General features: G+C 31.1%; 1 long non-coding RNA gene across 1 annotated transcript; it reads left to right on the top strand.

Moving 5' to 3' along the window:
- Positions 1–4,553: 4,553 nt before the first annotated feature.
- LOC115626530 lies at positions 4,554–5,019 on the top strand. The gene is made up of 3 exons (XR_003995611.1): positions 4,554–4,638; positions 4,704–4,735; positions 4,793–5,019. It is a non-coding gene; the product is annotated as an uncharacterized LOC115626530 (long non-coding RNA).
- The last annotated feature ends 1,164 nt before the right edge of the window (positions 5,020–6,183 follow it).

The following is a 6,183-nucleotide window of genomic DNA, read 5'->3' as shown; positions in this document are numbered from 1 at the left end:
TTATAAATGCAATAAGACATAAATAGAGCGTTTAGAATAGTTTCCTTGAACAGATCTTCTTGTGCGACATAATGTGTAGTCTAGGTTTTTTTTGTTTTTTTTTGCCACATTCTTCCTCTACCACCATATCTATGCTAATGGCCCAAATGATGTGATTGTGCTCTTCAAACGCGTTGGCCTTAACTGATGTTGTTGCCTCGCTAAACGCTATTAAATTTTATTTTATCACGAAGTTGTTTGAGCGTTGAGAATTCGCTTCTGATTATCTTTGATGTCAATCGCCATATTTAAGTTAATTGCTTTGCATAAATTTTAAATGCGGTCAAATTAATTAGCATATTGTATGTATGTATGTGTGTGTGTATGTATATTGTGACTTTGCTGCTCGCTTGGTTGACAATCTGACAACTGACACTTGAGTGTTGTATGTGTGTGTGCGTGTGTGTGTGTGTGTGTGTAAGTAATTTATTTCTAGTGCTCGGCAATGCATTCGAAAGAGTTGCGGCATTATAAATGTAGCTGTCAGTTGTCATAATTTATTGAGAATAACTGTCAGTGGCTGTAACACCTTCTGACACGATTTGTTTCTCCGCTCCATGGAAGCTGAAAGGTCCAAGACGCTAGTTTAGCTTCATATTTTCACACAGACATACACACACACTCGCATATATCGTTGTTGTAATCATGGCTATGTCAAAATTTTTATGATTTATGTGCATAATATTTTTTGGGGGACTAAACCACAAGATATTCGTTTTCAATTCGTATAACATTCGGAGCCAACTGTGAATAGCATTTGCCTCGTGTTGGCGTTGTTTTCTGCAAAGGAAGTAACGCGACAGCTGATTATGATTAAGTGCTGAAATATTGTACAACAACAACAATGCAAGCACGTCTAACATTTTGCATATTTTTTCATAAATAATAATTTATTGTGTTGCTTTTAAGAAATAAAGCCAATCGCTATGCATGGCTTGCACTAAAATAAGTTTAAAAGCAACTCAAATGTAGGTAATTATGAAATCAAGAAGCTCGAGGCAAAGACATCAAAACCGTTACGTTTTTGCAAACACAAAGAAATTGTTGTTAAATACTGTTGTTACTTCATGTTTTTTTTTTTATATTTAACATAAATTTACGATTTCAAACTAATTAGATTATTTTTGAAAACTAATTACCTGAGATAATTGTTTTCAAAGCTGTTTATATAGTAATGTCTTTACATTTACATTTATTTTTAGCTTGGAACTTTTAGAACTTTTTACATTATTTTGTACAATTAATTGCCTGAAATAATAGCCTCCAAAACTTTTTTAAAGTCTTTGTAAAATGTAGACCTTTGGAAGTGATCTACAAAGTATGAACTGTATGAACCCAGAATTCTATTAAGCCACTAGAGCTAGAGATAAAAGATCTGACATATATACTCCTTTAGTGCGTGTGTAGCTCTAGTTTACTAAAATTTCAACCAAAATGCCTCGTAAGATATTCGGATTATACTTTATATTATATGTATTATAGTATAGACAATGTTTTAGGAATTAATAAGAACTTATACATAGAAGACGTCAAAAAAGCCAATAACTTTTATCTTAAGTGAAAATTTCATTTATATATTTCTAAGTCCTATATGATTTTATTTTTAATAAAGGCCCATGCTTTTTTTTTTTTAAATTTGGGCGTGAAGAAGACATCACAAGTTGCTAAGTGTAAGTTCCAAGTAAATGGAACTTACCGATAAAGATATATAGTGTGAGTTGTTTCCACGAAAGCCTTCAGAAACCTAGTAAAATGGATATGGAAAATGTGTATTTTCAATGCAGGAATTAACTGTAAATAATTTTATAATCAAAATATTTAATAATATTTTGTGTTACATAAATAATTTGAGTTTTTTTTTAGATTATTTCATAACTTGAACTATATTTTAATGATTTTTGAAAACAACAGCTTCGATTTGGCAGCAGATTTCCGGGTGGTCCGGTATATGGCAGACGATTTGGACAAATTTTTGGGTGTGGGCATTCAGCGGACTGTCTGGAAGTAAGCTTTTTTTTTCCATAAAGGTTTGGGCACACTTTTAAGGAACTTAATTAGTTTTTTGCACTTTCATACAAACAAATGCTATATACACGTACATAGTTTTGTTTTTGCTTCAAATCTAGCTTTGTGCAGCTCACAAATCAAATCTTAAATGCACGCATAAATCAATCATTCATATACACAGCATTGGCAGACACACAGACAGATAGACAGATAGACAGATAGATAGATGGTCGGTCAGTCCGATCGTCCGTCCGTCTTTAATGTAAAATACTATAAACTTGGCAACTTGATTTGTACTTCAGTAATTTTTCCGCTCTCTCCAGACCGCCCCTCCCTCAATTATAAAACGGACATACAGACATGTGCAAATTAAATGAAGGGGTCGCCAACGCTTAGCGCAAAAGCTGGCGGCCCAGCTGTCAATTTGATTTATATCCAGATTGAATATACATACATATAGACAAATGTGCTACGCGATGTTTGTAAATATACACAAAAAACATTGAAAACAATGCGCATTAAAGTTTTAAAAGGTTAGGTTACCAAGCTATATGCAAATAGTGGTTTATGGTTAATGTGAGCTGTCAAGTGATGTGATTAAGTGTTGAATCGGTTATGCATTTGATAAATAATCGTAGGAGAGAGGGAGTATATGGTAGATATCTATTCAAAATTCGCCTACGGTATGTTTTTTGAAATATATATTCATACATATACTTATATTGCGATTTTAATAAATACGAGGGTTGTGTGACAAAAAATTAACAGTCTTCGGGTGAAGATATGGAACTACAAGTATAGTTCGATATTTTTTCTATTCATCGTTTCATTTGAAAGCTGAATCCTACTCTGAGGGAGTCTACTCCTTCGTTTCAAATGGTATTTGGAGACCTTATATAAAACCTAAAACAAAAAACATCTATCGTTCTTTCTTTTAAAGAGTATTGATGAAAGCTTAATGGATAAAAATTATACGACTCTATTTCAGATGGAAATATTGGAAATATTGAACATTAAGCGAAAATATAAATGTATATATAAATATCCGATAAACGATAAAGTGGCACTTCTTTGTTATAAATAATTGTGAAAAAAGCCTTTATTTAAATAATAATTTTATTCACATGATATCTATATATATAGATATATCCTGGGGCTAGCGACACGATCTGACAAATATCGATTTATCAATCAACAGAAATAGAGTTCTGATCTGATTTGAATGTGTCCATCACGTTTATTTGATGTGAATTGTTTTCGATCTTCAAGATGGGAGTTTCCAAATTCTTTAGCTCAGCATTAGTTTTAAAGAACTATCCACCAATTTTTAAAGAAATGTGATTGAAATGAAAAATCTATTTGTAATGATTAAATCTAATTCTAAAAAGAGCAATTTTTACACATCTTTTCATCATCTTGGGCGTTTTATATTGAAAAGGTATGCGGTTGGAACAATATTTTATTGGCATTATAGATACACTACATAACAATTTTAGAGGGAGTTAAAAAATTTAAATACACTGCAATTGTATGCAAAAATGTTTACTTTGAACTTTTTTGCTTTTTATAAATAGCTTTCATTATTCAAAATTAGTTTGTGGGAATGTATTCGTACAGCGAGTGTAATTTATTGCCTAAAGCCAAGCGTGACATAATTTATCTGTTTATTATATTGTTTAAATTTATTAAACGAATATACTCATATATTTTGCAACTCTTTTTGCAAATAAAAATAGTACGAGAAGAAGATGGAATATAAAACGAATATTGTGTCGAAAACAAACATAAATCTGTCAACACGCAATGCCATAAAATGTGTGTCATAATTAATAATAATAATTTTTTTATTACCTTGTTTGGGATTGCCGCTGCTTTTGTAATTACATTATTGGCGCCAATTAATGAAAAATGTCTAGCAATTTTTTTCTTTTTTTTTTTGTTCTTCATTAAGGCAGTTAATTTGCCTTTGGGTTCAAGTTTCAGAAACATTGCGTGCTTGGTGGTGATAAAAAATGTATAGTTTGTGTTTATTTATTTTTTCACAAACTTTTTTATATATTTGAATTAATTTAAGTTTAAAACAGCTATAATTTTGTACTTGAAAAATATTTCAAAAAATGAAATAAATCATATAGATGTTAAAAAACAAAGCAATCGTTTACAAAAACACAGCAACCCAAAACTTTTATTTCATTTCAAAAACAAATAAAAATTCGCTTCAGTTTTATTTCTGAGGTCGAAGAGTTCTGTTTTTAAAAAAAGGTTTACTAACCAAACAAAATTTAAAGTATTTGTTTTAGGAGTTTACTAAAATGTTAATTTTATTGTTTACTTAGGTTAAGCTTAAAGTGATAATTTATTTACAGTTTTTTTTAGTATTTGTTACCTATAGTTGAGTTTAAAACCGTCTTTATTTTCAAGTCAAGGATAATCACACATACTATATGCTCAGAAGTAAGTATTTGGTATATATAGTTGAGTTTATAACGAAACGGCCTATCTTCTAGGACTATACTGAGATCTACGTATAATATATACACATCATTAAACATTGGAGTCTGCCGACTAAGTGGGAGTAACTTGAGAATTGCTGTAAGTTATGAAACGTAGTGTTATAAACGGAATTCTTAAACAAGGTTTTTTTATGTGGACAATAGATTTGAGCGTCATCACACATCTCTTCAAAGAAGTAAGTATTTGGTATATGTATATTGTTGAGTTTATAACGAAACGGCCTATCTTCTAGGACTATGCTGAGATCTATATATTATATATATTATACATACACATCATCATTCAACATTTGTCAATCCGACACTGGATTATGAAATAAATTGGAGTCTGCCGGCTAATTGGGAATAATTCTGTCATTTCTGAAAAATAATCGTTTTAACTGGACAATATTCTGGGATTCGTTGCAAAAATTGGTTCGAAAAATATTTGTTGATCAAAAAGAGGTGATCCTATTATCATGAATACGAGATTTATATTTTGATAAAGAAACTTATCTATATATTTTGATAAAATAAAATTGCCTGTATATTTTGATACTAGATATCTTTGTGTTTTTTTTTTAAAGAAGAAGCTATTGGTAAGTAGTTAGGCGGCTTTCTTTTATGTTGTTCTTTTTGTATATTAAGTAAAGAGTCTATGTTTATCTTTTACAATTACAACAACCTCTCGTTCTCATATATATTTAAAATAAACAGATAAATTTCTCAAAAACCTCAATTCAATAAACCATTAAGTGAGTCAAGATGAGAACAAAACTTCTTGCACTTTATTGTGACTGGTGCTAAAATATTTTTAAAAAAAAATCAGCAATTGCTGAACTTCCTACTAGGAAGTAAAATCAGCAAAATAGTCAGAATTCCTAATGCTGAGAAGCCCATTGTATAATATTCTATTATTCTTATATACATCTATGTATGTATATACATACATATATGTACCTTCCAAGCTGGCTCTGCTGCCTTCTGTTGCTCTCAGAAATTAGTCTGACAATATTTATATTTCATCAGCATCTAAATCAAGATGTTGTACATTTTCCCACTAATTACAAAACTAAATGAAACAATGCAATTAATATAAATTTCCAAAAATATTTTGATTTAAATGTCACACTCGCCATTTAGTCAGTCAGCAGCCACTTAGAGGTGCTGTGTGGGTGTGTGTGTGTGTGTGTGATTGTTGTTGTTGTTGTATGTCTATTTCTGTGTGCTCGTTTAGAAATTACAAAAATGTTAATTTAAAAATTCCGCATAGACACATTTCAACTAAAGCGTTGCGCGTCCACAGCTATCCACCCACACCCACACTGACAAGAGCACTCTAATGTCTCTGGGAACACGCACGATTAATAAATTAAATTAAAGACATATACACGCTCGCTCTCACTCACATGAACACGGTGTTGTGGTGGGCGGGGGGCATGGCTAAAATAGTGGCTACATTTTAACATGTGCCTTGGAAAATGTCGCGACATGCTAATAAAAATATTTGTTGTTGAAAAATGTTCGAGAAATTTATACTTGCTCTTAGGATGGGGCGTGTGTGCGCCTTTATTTTTGTTTATTAACCGTCCGCTCATAAAAGCTTTGTGGGGGCATTATTAGGCATATAGTATATATACATATA

This window comes from Scaptodrosophila lebanonensis, unplaced genomic scaffold (genome assembly GCF_003285725.1).
Source record: "Scaptodrosophila lebanonensis strain 11010-0011.00,11010-0021.00 unplaced genomic scaffold, SlebRS2 tig00000085-arrow-pilon, whole genome shotgun sequence".
Taxonomy (NCBI): domain Eukaryota; kingdom Metazoa; phylum Arthropoda; class Insecta; order Diptera; family Drosophilidae; genus Scaptodrosophila; species Scaptodrosophila lebanonensis.
This window is presented reverse-complemented; position numbering and strand designations above follow the sequence as displayed.